Source organism: Mustela nigripes, chromosome 2 (genome assembly GCF_022355385.1).
Source record: "Mustela nigripes isolate SB6536 chromosome 2, MUSNIG.SB6536, whole genome shotgun sequence".
NCBI classification, from domain to species: domain Eukaryota; kingdom Metazoa; phylum Chordata; class Mammalia; order Carnivora; family Mustelidae; genus Mustela; species Mustela nigripes.
In genome coordinates this window covers 202,927,481-202,953,615 of record NC_081558.1, presented here as the reverse complement: position 1 = coordinate 202,953,615, position 26,135 = coordinate 202,927,481, and the positions used below count along the sequence as shown (strand labels likewise).

At 35.5% G+C, this 26,135-nt stretch overlaps 1 pseudogene; it reads left to right on the top strand.

Moving 5' to 3' along the window:
- Positions 1 to 24,869: 24,869 nt before the first annotated feature.
- Positions 24,870 to 25,217, top strand: LOC132010287 (mitochondrial import inner membrane translocase subunit TIM14-like; annotated as a pseudogene).
- Positions 25,218 to 26,135: the final 918 nt, after the last annotated feature.

Below are 26,135 nucleotides of genomic sequence, written 5' to 3'. Positions count from 1 at the left end.
GAAGATTGAATAGACACCATATGAGCAGGCAGAGAAAACAACATGGACATATGTTGGCCACATGTAGAGAAAATAGAAATGGAATGGAGAACCATAGAGGAAGAGAAAGAAAGAAGGAGAAAAGATCGGAAAAAATCAAGGATGGAATATAAAGAAGTAAAAGAAGCAGGAGGAACCAGGGAATGAATGTCTCTTGGAGTATTAACAAAAGGAGTTACCTCAGGCGATACAACACACTTTTTTTGGATGGCATAGACTTCTCTTATTAATGCTTCTTGAAGAGATCATTAGCCAAAAAACATAACAAAACAAAACAAAAACAAGGAAAAAAACTCTTCTAAATTCTTCAACTTCCATTTAAAATACATTCATTTCTCTGTGAATGGGGCAGCTACTGTATTTTTTTCAAGAAATTATTTTAATTGATTCTAAGGATATTGGCCAGAGTAATGATGAGCCTCTGTAGCTTTAAATTCTCATTGTCCACAACCAATATATAATCACCTAGTTCAAAATTTCTCTACCTCTTACTTAGACCCCCTTAGACTATTGTTATCTTTATGCAAAGTGTCAATGTTGCTATATATATGTGTGTGAGTGTGTGTGTGTGTGTATGCAAATATATACATATATATTTGTATATACAGATATATATATATATATCTGCATGCATACACACACACACACACACACATACAGATAAGCACTGTCCCTTCTAGAAGTTGCATATATCCAGATGTTAGATATATATTTTATTTCATTTAACAGAAAGAGAAAGAACTAGCAAAAACAAATGAGAATGGAAGTATGAAATCAGAAAGTCATAAATGTATTGACTTGACTTTACGCTAGCCAGATTGTTTTGGATGCGAATAGCCGAGAACTCTGACTGCACTAGACTAACATTACATTAAGAGGAATTATCATTGTATATCCCCAGGTATAAAGAAGCTCAAGCCATGATAGTTGAAAGATTCAGCTTCATTTTTCTCTAGTTATTTTGGCTTTTTGCACCTCCCTGTGTGGTCTTTACCTTCAGGATGATACCAGTGTGGATTCTGTTCCAAGTCTCAATTACAGACATTCAACATACAAAGGAAGAAAAGGAAGTATCCTTTCTTAAGCCTGTGGAAACCTTACTTAAATTGAATCAGTGTAGCTAACTCAGGAGTTTTCTGTGTCACTCCTTCATACTCCAAAGCAGCCTTGCAAGTATAAATATCTAGGAGAGAAACTAAGAAACATATACCCAACTTTCACTGAGGAATGCCAGCTCAAACATTGTACCTTGCTACCTCAAGTTGAAAACGTTTTTAGTGTTCAGGTATTTAACAGAAACTGAAAGCTATTTCTGCTTTAATATTCATTCTCCTCTTCCACAGTGAGAATAGCTGACCACCATATCTACCTGGCTAGAGACACCCCAGTTTCTCAGATACACTGGATCTAGTGGCTCTGTGACTAAATTCTGGGCAACATGTAGAAAGTAGAAGTGGTGTGAGTAACTTCTGGGAATTTTTCCTAAAGGGAGTGATTTGTCCTTCTACTTTTGTCTTCCTTTCTGATAGAGGATGGTGACATGATAGATGGAGTTAGAGCAAACATCTTAGATCATGAGTTGAAAGCTGGGTGCTTAAGATTACAAATCAGAATAGACATTGCCTCCTTTCCTGTTCATGTACAGCTTCCATACAGGCTGAGAACTAACTACATTTGTGTGACGGAAAAATAAAATCTGGTGTTATTTGGTCACATTATTTGAGGCTTGCTGTCTTTGATTTCCTAACCTAATAGTAATTGATATTTATGAATATATTAAGAAGAAGCAGGCAGGTAAATGATCAACTTCTATGTAACAAAACCAAATCTTTAGTACCTCTTGCAACCTTTAGTTGAAGACTGTGATCAGTGTACATGCACTACCATTTGTTTCCCTTCAATTTATTGTTAAGGAAGACAATTATTATGAGAGCAGTATCATATTCTGGATGATAGTCATTCCAGAAATCAGTGATGCAATGTTAATAATTTCAAATCATCTTCTTACAAGATCCTATTTGAAAGTTGGGGGAAAAAATCTGTTTCTTGCAAATGAAAAATTTCTAATCTCAAGGCAGTTATGTGGTACATTGCACAAGCAACATTTTCTCTTGATAATTTTAATCTTAATGTGCCTTTTCCCCGAATAGGCTTCATCTTGATTTTGGTCCCAGTTGCAACATATTTTGCTTATTCATTGGACAAAGCTATATAGCAAATAGCTATATTCAGTTAAAGTATAAGCTAATAAATGCTTGGATAATAGTTTAATAACTGATTAAAGTGATTTTCATTCTATAAGCAATGATATAAATGTAATGAATTCTTATTCTTGCAAACATTTCAGATTTATTTAAAAGGAGGCTTTTATTATAATATCATCCTTACATAATTGAGGTCTGGTTATGTGACAATGTATCTTAAGTATTGTAGTGGAGAATAATTACCCAAACCTAGTGTTTTATGTATGAATTTGGTAACATAGAAATATGTTAAGTATATTAAATAACTCCTTTCTAAAATATTTTATAAAATTATCTGGTTTAAATCAGTATGTTTTGTCACTGTAAGCATATTCAAGTAAAGAGAAAAATGTATCACAATTTTCAAATGTGAGCCCTACTATATACATACTGTTAAGTAATTGTGAATCACTTGAAGGAATAATTAGGAGTACAACTAAGCTAGCCAGATTTATCAAATAAAAATACATTGTATTTTTTTCTATTTTATCAGGCAATCTTAAGTACTGACACTTAATAAGTTTAACATTCTGATCAATTAGTGTGACCTGGCCAATTGCTTCATATTTCCAGGTTAAAAAACATTAGCTCAAAGGGGAAAGGAAGTGAATTATCATTTATTAAATGTTCTATGTCACGCATTGTTGTATGTGGAACTTTTAGAATAAAAGGTTTTTGGCCTGATCACAATCCTATGTGATAGACATTAACATAGTTTATACATGTAAGAAACAACTGAGAACATCTATTTATACATTTATACTAATTATCCAAAATCTACAGAATGAAAGCAATGAACTTGGTATTTGCACCCAGCTCCATTGGACTTTTAAATCTTTAGATTTCTGAATAAAGAAATAGCCATTGTTCCTTGAGTTCTATTTTTTCTTCTTTGCCATCATTCTGTATGTCTCAGGAGACTGGAGTTTGCGAATATAAATTAGTGGCTCCCCTGTTCTTTGGCATCTGATTGCATTCAGCTAGTGAGAGTTACCAGCAGGTAATTAGGAAGACTGACCCCAGATTTTAATAATTTACCATGGATAATCCTTTTTTGAATAGGGAAAACTGCAGGGATATGAGTATATTATGGAGGAAAGGAAGGAATTGGGGTATGTCTGCTACTGGAAGAAGGTTAGGTTTTATGATATCAAAGTTCTGTTTGAGATGCTGTCATTTAACACACTGGTAAATAATTATATACTCCTATTATTCAAGATAGAATGATTTGATTTAAAAAAGCAAGTACACTAATTCTCATGGCACCTTTGTCTAGTGTAGAAGATTTAGAATAGATTTTTACAAACAGTAATAAGAACTACTTTAAATTATAATAAATGATTTGAAGAAAAGCTGTGAATGAAATAAGCAATTTAAACACAGAAGTTTGATTTAGAAAAGGGGTATGAATGACAGTCATTCCTGAACCAGTGTTATTTTTTCTCAGGCCTCAAAGATGAATAGACTTATTTAACAAAGAATGAGAGGGATAGTATTCAAGGGAGAGTGAAAAAACAATAGAGATGAAGGGAAATACTGTAGTGGTGCTGTGATTAAAGACATAAACAGGAAAGAGAGCACATTGATTTTGGTGGATGAATGTGGGGAAAATAGAAGTTCAGTTGTATGCGATGCAAGTTGGATACACAGGCTTAGAATTTTAAGTGAGAGGGAGTATGGAGATAGAAATGACAAAAAATAATCATACTGAGCAACAGATCAAAAACAAGCATGTGCATTCTAAGTTTTAGCACAAAATCTTTGACAAACAGTTTCAAAGCTTTCAAGAAGCATGTTTATTCTTCTAGACTCCTCAGAGTAAAGCTTTAAGTGGAACCATAATGAGCCTGAAAATTTGGCCAGTCCAATCACCAGGAACAATGGAAGCAATATTGCCGAATCTCTAGCTCATCATGTGAGATGAACTACAACACATCAACAAATCAGATATCTCGGTCTCCTTGATCTTGCCATGTTTTCCAAAGCCAAGTCTACATGGTGCTATGCAACCGTTTAGTCTGGGTTCAGAAATGTCTGGCATCTCTCTATACAGTAGCAAACTAATATGTTTGAGGAAATAAACAATTGCATGGGTGGCCCCAACTACATGTTCAAACTGGAATTAATATCCCCAGAGTTCTTTGAAGCCCTGACTCTAATAACATAAACAAACAAGGGAAGATATCAGTAGTCACAACCAATAAAATGTAACTTAATTTAAAAAGTACCAAAGAAAGTTAAGATGATTCAAGCAAATATTCAATGAAAATAAACACAAAAGATAAGTGAGCAAAAGCAGTCAAGTTAATGAGTCTTTTATAATGGTTTATGATCAAATGCAGTAAACACATATACACTCAGAGACACACACATACACACACACACAGTGTTTTTAGCTGAGACTTTAAACAGTCCTGAGTAAATAAATGGCCCACACAAGAACTGGAAGGTTGGAGGATGGAAGAGTTTAGAATTAGACTGGATCATGGATTGGGTCTGGACCTAAGGAACCAGAGGCTGATGGAGGTTATTAATTTGAAGTTTAATACGAGTAGTGACCAGGATAGCTGACTTTAGTAGGCATTAGGAAAGTCCAGTTTGGGGAAAGCCTATTCAAACAGACAGTGATATCTATACATTGAATTTCCACACAGATCATAATGGGGATGATTATTATAAAGTAGCAGAAAGTTAGATACTCATTAGAAGTATAGTATTAAGACCTTAATACTAGGAAAATACCAGGAGGAGTAAGATGTTTTGGTTCAGGCTCAAAGTATACAACAGAAGACTGCTAGACAGAAGTGAGGTATACATCTGATCTCTGGAAATAGGCATTAGTACAAGTGTTGCAATACAACAAAAAGTGAAGGGGACCTATATTGCCAAAAATGAAGAGTAAATTTGAGTTACTCATCTTACTCCTGAATGGCCATAACTTCTATCATAAAGATGGAAGAAAACCCAAGCTATAATTGAGAGCTTTATATGAATAAATACAGAAAATAAAAAGATTTAATTACTTTATTCATTAATCTTGATAGATAGATAGGAATAGAATTATGGATAAGCATATAGACATGCAGATATATTCATTTAAACCTTAAGCTGATTGGTTAAATGTAGACCATTTATCACAGTCTCTCAAATATTAGCTGGTACCTTTATGTATCTAATACTTAAAATTTCTGTAAGGCAGGAAATGACAAGTGTCAATGAGGATGCAGAGAAAGGGGAACACTCTTACACTGTTGGTGGGAATTCAAGGTGGTACAGGCACTCTGAAAAACAGTACGGAGTTCCTCAAAAAGTTAAAAATAGAGCTACCCTACTCCCCAGCAATTGCACTACTAGGTATATACCTCAAAGATACAAATGTAGGGATATGAAGGGGCACCTGTACCCCAATGGTCATACCAGCAATTTCCACAATAGCCAAAATGTTGAACAAGATGAGATATCCATCAACGGATGGAATGATAAAGATGTGGTATATATGTGCAATGGGATATTTACTCAGCCAATAGTAGGTAGAATGAATACCTACCATTTACATTGGAGTGGATGGATCTGGAGGGTATTATGCTGAGCAAAATTAGTCAATCAGAGAAAGACAATTATCATATGGCATCACTCATATGTAGAATATAAGAAAGAGTTCAGGGGATTATATGGTAATCAAAGGCAAACTGAACAGGAAGTCATCAGAAAGGAAGAAAAACCATGAGAGATTCTTAACTATAGGAAACAAACTGAGGGGTGCTGGAGGGAGGTGAGTGGGGGTGAGGTAACTGGATGATGAACATTAAGGAGGGCATGTGACATGATAAGCACTGGGTGATATATGCGACTGATAAATTTGAAACTAATGATGTACTATATGTTGGTTAATTGAATTTAAATTAAAAATAAAGAAATAATGTTTTTAACACGAATTTTCATAAATCCTGGTCTCTTTGGCACCACCCCTGCTATCAAAGGTCCAATAAAATTGGGTACATGGTTTGGCTTAGGTCATTATCTCGGGGTCCTGGGGTTGAGTACAGCATTGGGTTCCCTGCTCAATAAGAAGTCTGCTTCTCCCTCTCCCTCTGCTTCCCTTCTTCCCTTTCTTGCTCTCTTATTCTCTCTCTCAAATAAATAAGTAAATAAATAAATAAATAAATAAATAAATAAAATATTTTAAAAAATGGTTGGGGCTCTAGTCAACATCAGCAATTAGTGAGAGAGTCTTTGAGTAAGGTGTGCATGTGAACATTGTGCAGAAAATAAAAAAATGAATTATGACCATGGCTTAGAGTTATGCTCTGAATAATTTCAATTTATTTTTATAGATAAGATAAAATAGAGATATTTATCAAATTTTAAGAAAAAATAAATCACTTCTACCCTTTTTTTACCTTCGTTTTTGTGGCAGAGATACATGATCAAACCCCTCTCAGATATCTTTTTAGTTGGGTGGGTCATATGACCTAGTAGGGATCAGTGATTGGCCAAAGAATGCCTAGAAATGAAGTAGGATGCTTGCAAACCCATGAATTTTCCCAAGTGATCCTGCCTTTGTGTTTTCATCTGCCAACTGAATAGAAGGACTGCAAGAATGTAGACCAGGCACAGCCACAGGATGAAAGGAACCTCAAACCCAAAATTGCCACTTGGGGGGAAGATTTGTCTAATCTCAAGGATCAGATCCACATTGGACCATTGTGTAAGCAAGAAATAATCTTTTATCTTGGTAAACCATTAAAATTTCGGAGTTGTTCACCCTACTCTTAACCCTGCAAGTCTTAAATTTTATTATCATCTAAACCAAAGTAGGCAAATATTTTGAAGTTCTTTTTAAAACCCCAATAACACTAGGGAATGTAAAAGCAAACAAGTCTTAAAGTACTTTAGTGGTCTGTATTTAAATGTCTAAAAACTGAGCTCTGTGTAAGGAACAGTAACAAAATATCATAAGAGTGATTAAATCTCAAATCTTTTTACACCTAAATTTTTATCTGAAATGAATATATTATGTATAAATTGTTTTAATAAAAATTTCATCTTTTTGGGGCGCCAGGGTGGCTCAGTGGATTAAAGCCTCTGCCTCCCATGATCCCAGGGTCCTGGGATCTAGCCCTGCATGGGGCTCTCTGCTCAGCGGGGAGCCTGCCTCCCTTCCTCTCTCTTTGCCTGCCTCTCTGCCTACTTGTGATCTCTGTCTGTCAAATAAATAAATAAAACCTTTAAAAAAATTTTCATCTTTTTGTATTTGAAGTGGCTTTTAAATAAACACATTCTATTATAATACAGGAAGAAATTTCCCAGTTACATTAAATAAACTAGCTATAAACTCTAAATGACCAGGGAAAGACTATTTTTGTAGTAATATTAAAATATATATGTGGGGGCTCCTGGCTGGCTCAGTTGGTAAAACATGTGACTCTTGATCTTGGGGTCATGAGTTTAAGTCCTACGTTGTGCACTGAGATTACTTTAATATATATATACCATGCAAAAATTTGTTAATAAACACAATATCAAAGACAAGTGATTAACTAAGAAAAAATGTGCAATGCATGAAATACAAATAATATCATCAATAAGGACTTTCTATAAGTAGTTAAAAGACACAAATAATAGAAAAACAGTGAAGGATGTTTACCACTATAAAAACACATGAGAGGCAAAAGACCTCAAATGTATGAAAGCATAAACCTTTAAAAGTAGTCAAAGAATAAAATAGAAAATGAAAATTTTTCAGCTCATCGCTACCTATGAAAAAAAGTCAATTTTTTCTTCCCCCAGTATTCTCAGCACCAGAGTGCTATCTTTTAATCACAACTCTACAAGTACTTAATGATTTATTGCAATAAATGATTATTGAAAAATATGGGAATATTCCTAATGCCCATTAGTGGAATAGAGATTGAGCAAATTATGACCTATCTTCATTATGTAATATTGTGTAGCTTAAATAAGAACATAATGAGCTATCATTAATGTGCAGGCATGGGCATAAGTTATATTAATGAGTAAACAAAACCAAACATACAAAGAAAAATCCATAATATAATCTTATCTTTAGAAAACATAACACAAAACAAACAAATGAAAACATTTATGGGAGTATGTATCTATGTATGTGTAGTGAGGTGTATGTGTGTATGCATTTATCAGTGCATTCCAGGGCCATTCAGGTCCTCAGAGGTTCTAGGCAATATTAGATTTCATCAGTGAAGCAAATGAGAAAAATCCCCAACTGTGGAAAGCTTTCATTTTAATAGGAAAATACGGACAGTAACAGCAAAAACAGTGAAAGTAAAATGTAGAGTACAATAGACAACGAGATGTGCTGTAAAAAGGACGTAAAGCAGTGTTAAAGAAGGGAAGCACTGGGAGAGTTGGGAGTTGTTATTTTGAAGGCTGCAATGAGGATTCATTTCAGGTCACATTACAGGGACTGGGTAGATGCTGTGCTAAGACATGGGAACATGCAAAGCCTGAGCAGTAAAGATACAAAAGCCTACAATCATTGCAGAACACTTAAGATTGTGAATTCTTTCTTAAAAATGGTGAACTGAAGGAATATCTAAAGGAACTGCATGCTCTAAGACCCTTAAAATAGATGAACACTGCCTGAAATGGTAACAAAATTTTAGCAAGAACAAGATTCTATAAATTATCCTTTTGATAACAGGGATAATGAGAAAATAACTAGATCTGTTACAATATTATAAAATGGTAAACGTGTTATAAAGCGGTAAGAGGAAAGATACAATTTTATCTTAAAGATTTTTTTTATGGGAAAAAGAGTATAACTTTAGCAAATGGCTATCATTTCTTCTTATTTAGATAAAAGAACACTGACTGTAACTCTTAAATGTAAACAAATTAAAGTTAGTAGAACAAAATGAAAGTAATAATATATTAGAGTAAATAGGTTAAAGTGTTGGAAGTTTTAGGAAAAATCCAATACAAAGTAATTTAACCCTTAGAGAACATGTATTGTCTCACTTAACTCGGAATTTCATTTAAGTCTCGCTTCAGGAAGGGTTTGATCAAAGCTTTTGGTTGGTGTCCCATTCTTCTCTGGGTGCTTCTCTCCTTATTTCAAACTTTGTCTCTCCTTAGCTTCTTTCAAGGTAGCAAAATAGCTAGAGCAGTCACATCATTTACATCTAGAAACCCCAAATACTGTCCAAAAAGAGGAAAATTCCCTTTTAACAATTTGGCATGAGTGTGATTGAAGTCAGTCAGATTGGGTGTCCAACACTGAACCAGTGATCCCAAGGGGATAATATTTCATGGGTTGTCTCAGACCATTCATGTTCCATCCCAGGAGCTGAGTGAAGAGTGAATGAAACACACAAACCACATGACTCCTACACAGTGCGGGGTTGGTGAAATGAATGCCAGGAAGTCAACTATCCATGCCCAATAAAATTACCATTTAGAACTAGTCAGTAGCAAAAGTAGCTTTATGAAAAACACAAATTAAAAAGCAGAAAGAGTAGAGGAACTCTCCCAGGGAGCAGAAGGAATTAATTGGAAACAAGACAATATTTGCTACATAGAAAAATAGATCACAAAGAGGAAATCTGCAAATAAGAATACAGAATATGCAAAACAAAAATGGCAACCAAGAGCATGACCGAAGAAAAATTCCCATATTAGAAAGGGAATTTAGATAGGAAAGCAGAAACTAACAAAATACAGTGGGACAAAATTGTTAAAATCTCAATCGAAAGAAATGATTAAATATTTCTAGAAGAACTCATTCCCTAATGAGTAGAAATTTGACACTATTCTATATATATTTCCATATATGACCTTACTTAGTATCAATCCTCTCTATTATAAAACTGTGAGATAAGCCCTATCTTCTCCACTTGGTGCTTGATGAAATTGAAGTTGCAAAGGATTTAAACAATACAACTGATAGAATTGCCAAACTTTCATTTGAACCTAGGCCCACCCAAAAACAAAATCTGCATGCTTTCAATTGTCCCATTTAAGAAAGTGAAATGAAAGAACAGCTTGCCAGAAGTTTGCATAAAAAGTAGAGCTCCATTACAACACTGTTGCTGTTGATGTGAACTTGCAATGACCATGGAAACTAAATACTCATTATACAGATAAGGGAATAGGAACACTGTCCTCTCCTCTTCCCACTGAGTGACTTTCCACTAACATGAGCCAAAGCTGGCTTTTAACTAATCCACACTCAGCAAATGAATAGTGTCCTAAAGTCAAAGAATCCTCCCCTCTGTGCTCCTTGTAATAGACAAACCTAAGAGACAGGTAAACAGTCATAGACTTCTCTGCAACTAATAAAAGGATATATTCAGTATTATTAAGACAAGTTGAAACATGGTATTGGAAAGATATTTTAGCAAAACTATTTCTAACGATTTCCAACTGCCAAACCACTAGCTTCCTTTAATTTGGGCTTTCCCTTGTTAATGCACAACATTCTTAGTGGTTGGAAAATGTTCAAAGAAAAACCAAGAGAGGAAAAAAATATAAGTAAAACAAAACATTTCTTCTTTTTTTTTTAATGCCAAAGAGCAGGAAAAATATAGAATAATTTAAACAAACATAAGTTTTGGTGCAAAAGAAGATGAGATATAATATTCTTTCTTTTTCCCAAATCCACAAGCTACAATACATTGGCTTGGGGAGGAAAGTCTTGGCATAGGATGCAAGAGCTTGCTTGTTGTGGTGGGTTACCTAGTATTAACATTGACACTGAATCAAGTTTTTTTTCTGAGTTACCAAATTGTGACTAAGTAAATGTTTATTGTACACAGACCATTCATTAAAACTAAAACAAACCAAACCAAAAAAGCCCACAAAACTCTATTCAATATCAATTGTATGTGCTGTGGGTTGAATCCTATCTCCCCTCTCCCACCAATTCCTCAGTACCTCACAATGTGACTTTATTTGGAAATACAGTCATTGTAGAAGTAATTAGCTAAATGAGGTTGAAATCCTACTGGAGTAGGGTGGGCCCTTAATCCAGTGTGACGGGTGTCCCGGACAAGGGGGAAATTTGGAATTAGACATAGAGCGAGAACATTATATGAAGACGAAGGCAAAGATCAAAAATGATACAGCAGAAGCCAAAGTATGCCAAAGTTTGCCAGGAAACCTCCAAAAGCTAGGGGAGAGCTGTGGAAACAATCCTCCCTCACTGCCATCAGGAAGAACCAGCTCTGCTGACATCTTGGATCTGGGACATCTAGGCTCTAGAACTGTGGGGCAATAAATTTCTGTTGCCTTAGCACCCAATCTGTGCTTTGTTATGCAGACTGAGCAAACAAATACCATGTTTAAGAAACTATTCCTTGGAAAGAGGGGTGTTAATATGAAGATGATTCACAGATGTAAACAACAGACCACAATATAGGTATCACCAACAAATGCACTCCCTGGCTGAAGAAAAGAGGAGTGAATTGGAGAGAAAAACTGAGAGGCCAACAGCTGTACACTGTGGCCGAAGAATGTGTTCAGGGGCCCATACCATCAATCACTTTTTTTTTTAAGATTTTATTTATTTATTTGACAGACAGAGATCACAAGTAGGCAGAGAGGCAGGCAGAGAGAGAGGGGGAAGCAGGCTCCCTGCTGAACAGAAAGCCTGATGCAGGGGTCGATCCCAGGACCCTGAGATCATGACCTGAGCCGGAGGCAGAGGCTCAACCCACTGAGCAAACCAGGCACCGTCTTCAATCACTTTTAAGATCAGGCTATTTCGGTTTTGACGTAATAGGCTTATTGAGCAGTGAAAAGCCAAAGAGCTTTTCTGGGGCCTGTAAGTATACTTGAGATGGTGACAAACAAAAAATGTCAATCCATATAAGTACCATTACAAAATGAAAAATCAATATATGTTTATAAAAAATAAAAAATTATATAAAAAAAATTTTGATTGGGTATCTATACATGTAACATGTGAACTTGGTTAACTTGAAGTTGATATTCAAAAGAAGTTTATAATAATTGAAAAGTATTTGAAGGGTATATTATGTTTGCTTCAGCATGAACTCCAAAGATTGTATGATAATTTTCAAGAAATAAAAACCAAACACAAACTAAACATAACTCAATCATGGTCCAAGCAGCAATTGAAAAGAAAAAATTACACAAAATTCTGTCAACATTTTATAGCACACATTGATACTTGATTTGAAGTGTGGTTGTGTTTTAATATACATATGTATGATATTACAAAGGATAGCTAAGAATAACAATGCCTAGAACACAAGTCGCTCCTAATGATACAGAGCATATCATGGGTCAAAGGGAATATTCAATGATGAAACTGTCATTACTCTTCTTATAGATTTTTGAAAATCTAATTAAAAACACTTAAAAATGCTAATGTTTTACCAAGCACGTAAATTATTATCAAGCTGGGAATAATTCACGTTAACCCATACGATAAGGATTTTAATATTTTCAAGTAAAAGTTATAAAATAAGTAAGTCACAGCATGATAAGTAAAGCATAGAGAATGCAGTTAATAATATTGTAAAAACTGTATGGTGACAGATGGTAACTACACTTATTGTAGTGAACATTTTATCATGCACATAACTGTCAAATCATGATGTTGTAAACTTGAAATTATTGTAATATTTTGCCAGCCATACTTCAATTTAAAATAATAAGAAAAAAGATTGAAAACTTAAGATATTTGTATAAACTTTAAATGCAAAAGTGAAAATTTTCATGGATTTTATTTTTTTTTTAATAATCGAACAAGGCAGTGCCTCAAAATCTCCCCAGATTTTAAATCAGTGCAACACGTGGCAAAAATAAGAAATCAAGATTGGTTTCCTAGAGTGATTTTCAATGAAAAAATGTTGACTTTACAAATTTAACAGAAAGGCCAGAAGACATCCCAGACTATTTCAATTGAGTGAACTTCATGTTCTTTGAATGTCTCTTGTTAATAATATTGTCATCAAATCAAATATTTTGATTTGAAGAAAGTTGTTTTTGTCTCCTTTGCAAAAGTGTTTTCTTTGATTAAAATAATGCTGATTATAAGTATTTATGAATATTTTGACCTTAAAAAATTGTCATTGATATTTGTATTGGCTCTCAACCCCCATCTCATCTTCCTTCTATTTGAAGGTTAAACCATGTCTCCAAGCTTTCTTGAAGCTTGACTATTGGAAATGAATCAGGATCATCTAGGCAGAGGCCCTCAAGCCAAAGCAGAAGGCAGATTATGACAATTAGACAATTTCCCTCAACTTCTTAATGTTGTTGTTCCTTTGGAAGATCAAAGAGGTAACAGCGTTCACTCTTCAGCAACCTAGGGTGTCAATAAAAAGAAACTTAATGATCTGGCTCCCTTTCTGTTTGAATGAGGGTTTAGAAATTCATTTTTTCAGGTTTCTAGTGTTGAAAGGAACATGGCTTCAATGGTGGCCATAAACACATAGCTTCCTTTTTAGGAAGGATCCTTCCTAGGATCCATTTTAGAACTTGTTCCTTCAGCCTCTCCAGTGCCTATACTCCTACTTTACACCTAGTTGCTATTTAATGTCTCTTTTTCCATAAGATAACTAACATGGTTTGTTCTCTAAATAGAACGTTTACTGATATATATACATTTAAATAAAAATACATCAGTGTATATCATTGAAAGATTGAGAAATATATTCTCATTGCTTTATTAATGCAATTTCCAAATGATATTAAAGATTGATATGAACTAAAAGTCTTTGACTATGGACCATTGCATATATGATGTGGAAATCATGGATGAAGCTTTAAAAATGTTAATGAGTGAAAATCAGTAACAACAAACGGGAAATAAAAAATACATTTTCTAGAGTCTTTTAAAATAGTTTTTAAAAAGCCATGTTTATATCAACTCAGTTCATTTTCCAGGAAATTGCCAAGACTTCAGTTAGAAAGTCATGAGATTTTGCAGTAGTCTCCCTGTCGGGGAAAGGAAGGAGGGTGGGGAGAAGAGAAAGAATAATTCACTGCTACCATGGTTCTTTCTTTTAAAGAAACACAATTCAGAAGGACCTCCTGTGTCATCAGTTCCAACCGAGTTCAGGGTCTCATTAAATCTACATGACTCTTGCTTCACAAACACAACTTAGTACTGTATTCATGTTAAAAAATAATGATTCTTACATGTCAATAATGTGCAAAAACTGGAAAATGTTAATGCTGGTATTTGACTATAATGATCACCTTGCTCAAGGCCAGAGATCTGTTTAGACCAAACTAGAATCTTGATTTCATTCTACTGATTCTATTAGTCACATTGTCTCCTGTGGTCAGCAGACCCTGTTTAATTAATTTAAAAGAGGCTTTCAAGAATGAACCTAGATGTTAGGTGCTATTTGGAGGCATACCCACCCTTCCAGCATTTGGAAAACAATGAGTAAATATGGGGCTAGTAAAGCTCTTTGTGCTGCACCTTCCCTTCTCTGACTAGACTTGGCTCACATCCGATTGCAGGAAGCACCTCAGTGTTCTCCAGCCAGCAGATTCGGGAGTCTCTCTTACCTGGAGCTCAGTACCTGAAGAACTTCCTCATTGGCTAACAAAAATAACTTCATCACTGCTCTTCTCCCTTAACAAGTCTAAAGATCACTTTTCTAGTGCTCATTTCCTGCCCTTGGATTGGCTGTTTTCCAGGATGACTAAACTGGACATTTCCAACTCTCATCATAGAAAACAGCCCTCTCTCCATAGAGTTTGGCTGTGTCTTTGGACTCACAAGCATAATCCTTTGCAATACATGAATACTATATATCACTACATTTGTCCAATGCTGAGTTACTTCATATCAAAATAATTCCATGAATGGGTCCTTAATCGTATATTCTACAGTAAAACTTCAGCAAGCCCTGTCAGGTTGTCTCTATGGTCCTTCAGCTAGATGGGATCCAAATACATCACAACACCCTTGCTTTCTGTATCTTGAGCAAATGCTAGAACAAGGACAGATACGCAACGTATCTGCCAAGAAACAATAAATGTAATTAAGGGACGTGCAGTCTAAATCCATATTTATAAAAGAAACATTTCTAAACGGGATGCTAATCTTCAGACATAATGAATGAAGAGCCGTGTATATTATTAAGTAGCACAGTTTAGTTTCTTGGAGCCAGGATGTCTGTACAGTCAGCATCCCAGAATGGGCACTTTGCTTAAACATTGCATAACTAAAAACCTATTAAAGTGATTATCTGCAAATTGAAAGCCCATTAAAGTGATTATCTGCAAACAATAAGCTTCCCTGTTCTGAAGGTAACTTTGCTTCAAACTCAAAATTCATAAACCTAGTTTATGACTTTCATATGTTTTATGTTTTGTTTTGTTTTGTGTTTCTATTTTCTAATCATCAGAATTTTAAAAAAAGTCAAAAACAAAAAAACAAAATAAAAAAATCCCCTGGTGTTCAGAAACAGCTATTACATACAGAAACCTTGAACTTTCGGAGAAAATGAGGTATTGAAGAGGAACAGCCTGCCTGGAGGGAGCAGGATCAGTTACCAGACAGAAACAGCAGGCATAAAATGCATTGATTGACCTGTAATGGTTTGGTCCTGCTAGTTTTTAGTTGTAGTTCAGCGGTCATATAGAGGTAGTGATCTGCATAATCAGCAAATTCCCATCATGTTTATCTTATTCAGTAATTATGTTCCATATTAGTTTACTGAAGCTACCAAAACAAAGCACCCCAGACGAGGTGACTTAAACAACAGAAATTTATTTTCTCTCCATTCTGGAGGCTGGAAGTCTGAGATTAGGGTGTTGGCAGAATTAGTTTCTTCTGAGGCCTCTCTCATTGGTTTGCAGGTAGCCAACTTAACTCTATCTTCACATGATTTTTATCTTTTTTTTTTTTTTTGTCCTTATGTGTCTGGGTCTTAATTTTTTTTTAAGGACACTAGTCTTATTGGATTAGAGCCCACCCTAACTTTATCTGTTTAATTTAATTACCTTTTTAAAGATTTTTTTTAATTTACTTATTTGACAAACAGAGATCACAAGTAGTCAGAGAGGCAGTCAGAAAGAGAGGAAGGGAAGCAGGCTCCCTGCTGTGGAGAGAGCCCTATGTGGGGCTTGATCCCAGGACCCTGAGATCATGACCTGAGCCCAAGGCAGCGACTTAACCCACTGAGCCACCCAGGCGCCCCTTTAATTACTTTTTTTACATAGTACCCAAATATAGTCACATTTGAGGTACTGGGTGTTACTGTAGGGGACATAATTCAACCCATAACATGTTCCTTGTTCTGATTTGTCTTTTATCCCTTTAATTTCCCTAAAAATGTCGGCCTTCTTTTAGCCAAATTAATGCAGATATTGAAATAAATATATTGGTGTATCTTCTCTCTGTTTATGCAATACCAGTATTTAAAATTCATTTTCCACAACGCTTTTTGTTTCCTGTGGTCTTTTCTCTCCAAAATGAATTATAACAAGACCATTGTTCAGGAAATTGGAATATAAGGAATATATAACCACTGCATGAGATAAATGCATTGAACATTTTTTTAAAAGATTTTATTTATTTATTTGACAGAGATCACAAGTGATCATAAGATCACAAGAGGGACCTACAGAGAGAAAGAGAGAGAGGAAAGCGGGCTCCTTCCTGAGCAGAGATCCTGATGCAGGGCTCTATCCCAGGACCCTGAGATCATGACAATAGCGGAAGGCAGAGGCCTAACCCACTGAGCCACTCAGGCATCCCTGCACTGAACATTTTTATCATGACTTATTTTGACCATGAAGGATGTACATATTATTTTCTGCTATTACAAATGACATAATGAATAAACATACACAAACTTTTGAGTACATTTAATTACCCTGTAAGATTAATTCCTAGGAAGACACATTACTATTTCTAAGACTGTCTACATTTCTAAGGCATTTAAAATATTCCTCCAAAATTGCTTTTCAGAATAAAGTTATTATACATATCACACCACAGTAAGTTACTAGTTACAAAATTAAATAAAAACCTTTTCATAATGACATTCAAAACAGGGTGCTTATCATTTAACTTGATAATATGTTGGCATTTTGTTTAGGTTTTTCACCTATAAATATCCTTTGCCAATATTTCTATTGGCATGTTATGTTTATCTAATTGATCTGTACAAAGTTATCATAAAGGTCAATTTGAAAATTGACTATAGAGGCTTGTCCACACTTCCATTTCAGTAACGAAAATTTACCCACTTGAATTATCCATAGTTTATTTTATAGGAAAAGGTATCATAGAATTTTTTTTTGTAGCTATATACCACATTTTGTTTACTTAAAATTTAATTTTTTGATATTTGTTTCTCATCATTTTTGTTTTAATATTTTATTTTTTATTAACATACACTTTATTATTAGCCCCAGGGGAATAGGTCTGTGAATCGCCAGGTTTACACACTTCACAGGCCTCATCATAGCACATACCCGCCCCAATGTCCATAACCCAACCACCCTCTCCCTATCACCCCCACCCAGCAACCCTCTGTTTTGTGAGATTAAGAGTCTCTTATAGTTTGTCTCCCTCTTGATCCCATCTTGTTTCCTTTTTTCCTTCCCTACCACCCAACCTCCCCGCATTGCTTCTCAAATTCTTCATATCAGGGAGAGCATATGATAATGGTCTTTCTCTGATTGACTTATTTCGTTCAGCACAATACCCTCTAGTTCCATTCATCTCGTTGCAAATGGCAAGATTTCATTTCTTTTGATGGCTGCATAGTATTCCATTGTATATATATACCACATCTTCTTTATCCATTCATCTGTTAAATGGACATCTAGGTTCTTCCCATGGTTTGGCTATTGTGGACATTGCTGCTATAAACATTTGGATGCATGTGCCCCTTTGGATCACTATATTTGTATCTTTAGGAAAAATACCCAGTAGAGCAATTGCTGGATCATAGGCTCTATTTTCAACTTTTTGAGGAACCTCCATGCTGTTTTCCAGAGTGGTTGCACCAGCTGGCATTCCCATCAACTGTGTAGGAGGGTTCCACTATCTCTGCATCCTTGCCAGCATCTCTCATTTCCTGACTTGTTAATTTAGCCATTCTGACTGGTGTGAGGTGGTATCTTATTGTGGTTTTGATTTGTATTTCCCTGATGCTGAGTGATGTGGAGCATTTTTTCATGTGTCTGTTGGCCATCTGGATGTCTTCTTTGTAGAAATGTCTGTTCATGTCCTCTGCCCATTTCTTGATTGGATTCTTTGTTCTTTGGGTGTTGAGTTTGATAAGTTCTTTATAGATTTTGGATACTAGCCCTTTATCTGATATGTCCTTTGCAAATATCTTCTCCCATTCTATCAGTTGTTTTTTGGTTTTGTTGACTGTTTCCTTTGCTGTGCAAAAGCTTTTGATCTTGATGAAGTCCCAGTAGTTCATTTTTGCCTTTGCAGCCCTTGCCTTTGACAATGTTTCTAGGAAGAAGTTGGTCTGGCTGAGGTTGAAGAGGTTGCTGCCTGTGTTCTCCTCAAGGATTTGGATGGATTTCTTTCTCACATTAATCTCCTTTATCCATTTTGAGTCTAATTTTGTGTGTGGTGTAAGGAAATGGTCTAGTTTCATTTTTCTGTGTGTGGCTGTCCAATTTTCCCAGCACCATTTGTTGAAGAGACTGTCTTTTTTCCATTGTACATTCTTTCCTGCTTTATGGAAGATTAGTTGACCATAGAGTTGAGGGTCATTTTTGAGGTCTCTGTTCTGTTTCATTGATGTATGTGTTGTTTTGGCATCATAGAACTTTTGAAACACGTTCTGTAAAAAATAATTGCCTACATTTACAGAGTAAATGTACTTATTTTGTACATATTTCTATAGGAGATAAAGTTCAGGAGAGTTCTATTAAGTGTTTGTCCCCTGCATTTGCTATTTTAATAAAAAGTAAGTTCTCTCTCTCCCTCTCCTGCTCATCTTCTTTGTGCTCTCTCTCTCTCTCTCTGTGTCAAATAAGTAAATACAGGGGTGCCTGGATGGCTCAGTGGGTTAGGCCTCTGTCTTCGGCACAGCTCATGATCTCAGGATCCTGGGATCGAGCCCTACATTGGGCTCCCTGCTGTGCCTCTCTCTGCCTGCCTCTCTGACTACTTGTGATCTCTCTCTCTCTGTCAAATAAGTAAATAAAATCTTAAAAAAATAAGTAAATAAAATAAATGGTGTAGGGAAAATTGGATAGGGCCCACCCTATCCAATGTATGGAGTATGGAGGTTCCTCAAAAAGTTGAAAATAGAGCTACTCTATGACCTAGCAATCACACTGCCAGGCATTTACCCTAAAGATACAGATGTAGTGATCTGAAGGGGCACATGCACCTGAATGTTTATAGTAGCAATGTCCACAATACACCAAACTATGGAAAGAACCTATATATCCACCAAGAGATGAATGGATAAAGATGTGATATATGTGTATGTGTGTGTGTGTGTGTGTGTGTGTGTGTGCACACACACCCACACCCATGCACCCCCTATATATATATATATATATATATATATATACACACACACATACATACACATATACATACAATGGAATATTATGCAGCCATCAAAAAAAATCTGGCCATTTGCAAAGATGTGGATGGAACTAGAGGATATTATGCTGGGCGAAATAAGTCAATCAGAGAAAGATAGTTATCATATGATCTCTCTGATGTGAGGAGTTTGAGAGGTAGGGTGGGGGATTATGGGGGGTAGGGAGGGAAAAAATGAAACAAGATGAGATCTGGAGGGAAACAAAACATAAGGGACACTTAATCTCACAAAACTGAGGGTTGCTGGGGGGAGGTAGATGGGAGGGATAGGGTGGCTGGAAGATTGACATTTGGGAAGGTACATGTTATGGTGAGTGCTCTGAAATGTGTAAGACTAATGATTCACAGACCTGTATCACTGGGGCAAATAATATATTAAATATATTATTTATATTTATAATATAAATATATAAATATATAATATAATATAAATAATATAATATATAATTTATATAATATAATATATATTATTTATATTATATTATATTATATGAATATATTATTTATAAATAATATATTAAATATATTAAATAATATATTAAATATTTCATTTTTTATTCTTGCTTTAAATTAGGGAACTCTACATTTCTTTTAAGAAAGTTAGAGAAATGGAGTTGCTTTATTTTCATCCTAAGTGAGAGTAGGTTCACTTTACTGTTGACATGGGAAACTCCTCCTTGGAATAGTCATGGCTATATAGTATCAGGGCAAGAGCAATATAGAAAGATTAGCTAGACACAATAAGAATACATATCCCAAGGAAAAGGAAAAATATATGTGGCAAGGGCTGGAGGCTATAAGAAATGTATAGAAATATTGATGGAGATAAGATACTTAGGGAAGGAGGTGATGGTCCTTAATATTAGAGAGGTTGTCATTCAGAAAGGTCAAGCTTACACTAAATGACTGCTTAACAGTTTTATTTCTTAAAATTCACCTAAGTGAAGTCATATGGTATTTGTCTATCTCTGACTGACCTATTTTGCTTAGAATAATACACTCTAGTTCCAACCACATTATTGCAAATGGCAAGATTTTATTCTTTTTGATGGTTGATACTCCATTGTATATATCTACCACATCTTTATCGTTTCATCAGAACCAAAACCAGATGAACATAGGGGAAGGGAAGGAAAAATAAAATAAGATGAAAATAGACAGGGAGGCAAACCATAAGAGATGCTGAACTCTAGGAAACAAACTGAGGGTTGCTGGAGGGGAGTTGGGGGGTAGGAATAATTGGGTGACAGACATTAAGGAGGACACTTGATGTAATGAGCACTGGGTGTTGTGTGCAAGCAATGATTCACTAAATTCCACCTCTGAAACTAATAAAAAAAATACATAACTGCTAATTTAAATCATCAGTAAAAATTAAAGAAAGGTAGGAATTGTTTGAATATAAGATGATCCTTCTAAAATTAGAGCTTTTAAAATAACAAAGTGTAGAGGTTTCCTTCCTGTGTAATGAAACACCTGTCACTGAAATCATTCAAACTGTAACTATATGACAGTCCTTCAGTGATAATTTAGGTTTACTTATAATCCATAGCAATGGCTAAAATCAGGATAAATGACTACTTAGATCATTTGTAGCTCATTGATTCAGTTCATTCTCAGATAATTTGGCTGTGTTTTCCTATGGTTTCATGGAAAATAACAGGAAGCATTTTATTTATTGCAATATATTAAAATATAGAAATTTTGCCAAAGGAAAAATTATAAAATGATTAGATGAGTGTCCCTCTTTATAATTACTGAAATCTTGGGAACATGTTTCATTAAATCTGATGACAATGATTTAACTGGTGATAAGGCAATTATATTAAGTTCAAAGGAAGCACATAAAATTGTCTTTTATAAAATTAATGTTTGGAGCATGTTTTAATGGTGATATTTTATTACAAAACATATACATAAATAAGAAGGTGAAAAATGGGATAATACTGAGTCTGTGTGGCTCCAAGAAAAACTAATTGTTGCAAAAAACATGTATCATAAATATTAAATCATTTCACTTTGTTTTCTCCTAACCCTCTGTTCCTGTAAGCTTTCCACATGCAGACTAAAGTCATGCATCCTAAATATTCCAGGATAACAGGGAGCAAGTAATGGATCCCTTTAACAAGGAAACTACTGAGAAACAATCAGGCTTGAAAATCCAGGTATGGTAGCTAAAGGCTCTCCTAAATTAGGAGAAATTCCCTTGAAATATCAAGGACCAAGCCTAGAGTTATAGGTTGTGTATTGTTGTTTTTCTCAGTATGAAGAAACTGCTGCTTCCATACTGATATTAAAAATAGTTTTGTTGGGGCGCCTGGCTGGCACAGTCAGCTATGCAGCCAACTTTTGGTTTTGACTCAGGTCATCATCTCAGGATCATGAGATAGAGCCGCAACTCAAGTTCTGTGCTCATCACGGAATCTGCTTCAGCTTCTTATCTCCCTCTTCGTCTGCCCCCTTTGCTTATGCTCTCTCTTTCTAAAACAAATAAATAAATCTCAAAAAAATAATAATTTCACAGAATGACCTTTATATTGGTAGAAAATTACAGACAGCAATGATATTGAAAAAAATGTGTCCATATTTAAATTAATATAAGGAATTTTAATTAACAGATAATGTATTATTCGCTTCAGGGGTCCAGGTCTGTAAATCACCAGGTTTACACATTCACAGCACTCATCATAGCACATACCTTCTCCAATGTCCATAACACAACCATCCTATCCCTCATCCCACTCCTCTCCAGCAGCCCTCAGCTTATCTCCTGAGATTAAGAGTCTCTTACAGTTTGTCTCCCTCCCCTGTCTCATCTTGTTTCATTTTTTCCCTTCCCTTTCCCCCATGACCCACTACCCTGACTCTCAGCTTCCTCATATCAGAGAGATCATATAATAATTGTCTTTTTCTGGTTGATTTATTTCATTTAGAGTAATACCCTCTAGTTCCATCCATCTCGTTGCAAATGGCAAGATTTCATTTCTTTCGATGGCTGCATAGTATTCCATTGTGTATATATACCACATCTTCTTTATCCATTCATCTGTTGATGGACATCTAGGTTCTTCTCATAGTTTGCTTATTGTGGACATTGCTACTATAAACATTTAGGTGCATGTGCCCCTTTGTATCACTGTATTTGTATCTTTAAGGTAAATACCCAGTAGTGCAATTGCTGAATCATAGGGTAGCTCTAGTTTCAACTTTTTGAGGAAACTCCATGCTGTTTTCCAGAGTGGTTGCACCAGCTTGCATTCCCACCAACAGTGTAGGAGGGTTCCCCTTTCTCTGCATCCTTGCCAGTATCTGTCATTTCCTGACTTGTTAATTTTAGCCATTCTGACTGGTGGTATCTCATTGTGGTTTTGACTTGTATTTCTCTGATGCTGAGTGATGTGGAGCATTTTTTCATGTGTCTGTTGGCCATATGGATGTCTTCTTTCTAGAAATGTCTGTTCATGTCCTCTGCCCATTTCTTGATTGGATTCTTTGTTCTTTGGGTGTTGAGTTTGATAAGTTCTTTATAGATTTTAGATACTAGCCCTTTATCTGATATGTCCTTTGCAAATATCTTCTCCCATTCTATCAGTTGTCTTTTGGTTTTGTTGACTGTTTCCTTTGCTGTGCAAAAGCTTTTGATCTTGATGAAATCCCAATAGTTCATTTTTGTCCCTGCTGCCTTTGCCTTTGGCGATGTTTCTAGGAAGAAGTTGGTCTGGCTGAGGTTGAAGAGGTTGCTGCCTGTGTTCTCCTCAAGGATTTGGATGGATTTCTTTCTCACGTTAATTTCCTTTATCCATTTTGAGTCTAATTTTGTGTGTGGTGTAAGGAAATGGTCTAGTTTCATTTTTCTGTGTGTGGCTGTCCAATTTTCCCAGCACCATTTGTTGAAGAGACTGTCTTTTTTCCATTGTACATTCTTTCCTGCTTTATGGAAGATTAGTTGACCATAGAGTTGAGGGTCTATTTCTGGGCTCTCTATTCCATTCCATTAATCTATGTGTCTGTTTTTGGGCCAGTACCACACTGTCTTGATGATGACAGCTTTTTTTTTTTTTTTTAAGATTTTATTTGTATGACAGACAGAGATCACAAGTAGGCAGAGTGGTAGGCAGAGAGAGAGAGAAGGGGAAGCAGGATCCCCACTGAGCAGACAGCACAATAAAGGGCTTGATCCCAGGATCCCAAGATCATGACCTGAGTGGAAGGCAGAGGCCTTAACCCACTGAGCCACCCAGGTGCTCCAGATGATGACAGCTTTATAATAAAGCTTGAGGTCTGGAATTGTGATGCCACCAAATTTGGCTTTCTTTTTTAATATTCCTCTGGCTATTCAAGGTCTTTTCTGGTTCCATATACATTTTAGGATTACTTGTTCCATTTTGAAAATAATGGATGGGATTTTGATAGAGATTGTATTGAACGTGTAGATTGCTCTAGGTAGCATAGACATTTTCACAATCTTTGTTCTTCCAATTCATGAGCATGGAACATTTTTCCATCTTCTGTGTCCTCCTCAATATCTTTAATGAGTACTTTAAAATTTTCTGAGTATAGATTCTTTGCCTCTTTAGTTATAAAACCTCCATACTGTTTTCCAGAGTGGCTACACCAGCTTGCCTTCCCAACAACAGCGTAGGCAGGTTGCCTTTTCCTCATATCCTCGCCAACATCTGCTATTTCCTGACTTCTTAATTTTAACCATTCTGACTGATGTGAGGAGGTATCTCACTGTGGTTTTGGAAACAGTCAACAAAACCAAAAGGCAACTGACAGAATAGGAGGAGGTATTTTTTTTTTTAACACTGCTGTTATAATCTAGTAATGATTCCATTCATTTAAGTACACGTTCAAAACAACCATTTAATTTTGATGGTACTACTATTTAAAATTGCATTTTTGTTTTGGTGACTGTTGGTGGTGGCCACATGGCTGTGTGCTAGAGTTATGACCATCGGTGGCTGCCACCTTTGGGCTGGGCTGGACCATTCTCTCAGAGGAGGCTGAGGAACTGAGCCACAGCCATGGCCAGTACGGTGTTACCATCCAGAATGACCATTGTTTCTCCAGGATTTGCAGGGTGTTACATTTTGCAAGCCATGAAACACATGGAGCCTCAAGTAAAACAAGTTTTTCAAAGCCCACCAAAATCTGTCCTCAGTGGTGGTTATTATAGAGATGGATTTGAACCCTAAAAGACTAAATGAGAAATAGTATTAATGCTAGCCACAAGCCTTGCTGCCAATAAAGAAAAAAAAATATGAGATGCTCATTGACGGATTATGCTTTTAAGTCAACTGGATGAGGGAGGATCTCCTTGCACAGCAGCCAAAATCAACGAAACTAGATATTTACTAGAAAGTCAAGCTTAAAAAAATGAAGTAAAGGTGTGATGTTTTCAGTTCTTACTAGTTTATGTATATAAGTGCCAGATCTTTTTAAATAAAATACCTTAAACCTAAGAAAAAATTCCATTTTTAAACTTGGTGTTCATTTCTTGCTGTGGCATGGGAAGGTGGTAATTTGGCAGATTCAAGGCCCAGATTTTCACTTAAGTGCAGAAGAGCATTACAACACAATCATTTTCTTAAAATCAAGTACAAAGCTTTTCTAAGCCAACCTTCTCCTCCAGGCTTTATCTGAGGATACTTTCCACTTGAAATTTCATGGCAACACTACAGTTTATAGAAATGTGTAGCTAAAGTAACTTAGATATAAGTTGGGGATGGAGAAATCTTGGAAGAGGAAAAAATCTGTGCAGATATAGGGCCATGAGAAAAAAGGTAAGTGTGTGCATTCTCAAAATGTTTCATTAGAGTGGTCAGGTTGGGACACAAGTTGCAGGAGCATCAGTAGGAAACAAGTTTACTGTTGAATGAAATAATAAAATGGAACTATTATAATACTTTTGTAACTAATGGTACTAATATAAGTTGAAGTTATTCCTCTGTCTTCTGTTCTTCTTCCTCTTTCTTTTTTTGATAAGAACTACCAGACAGTGTTTTAGACTTTGCTTAATATTGGTATTATTTAATATTTAAAGAATTTATATGCTACAACAATGTATTTTCTTGTACTTCTTTTCTTTGGGGGAAGTTTTTTTGATAAATTCAATTGAGTTAATACAGAAACAGATATAGAGCTTTCAGTTCTTATTTTTTTTTTAATTTTCCCCAAGTTATTATTTAAATTCCAGCTAGTTGACACACAATGCAGTATTAGTTTCAGGTGTACAATTTAGTAATTCATTGCCTACATATAATGCCCAGTGTTCACCACTTTTGTCAGTG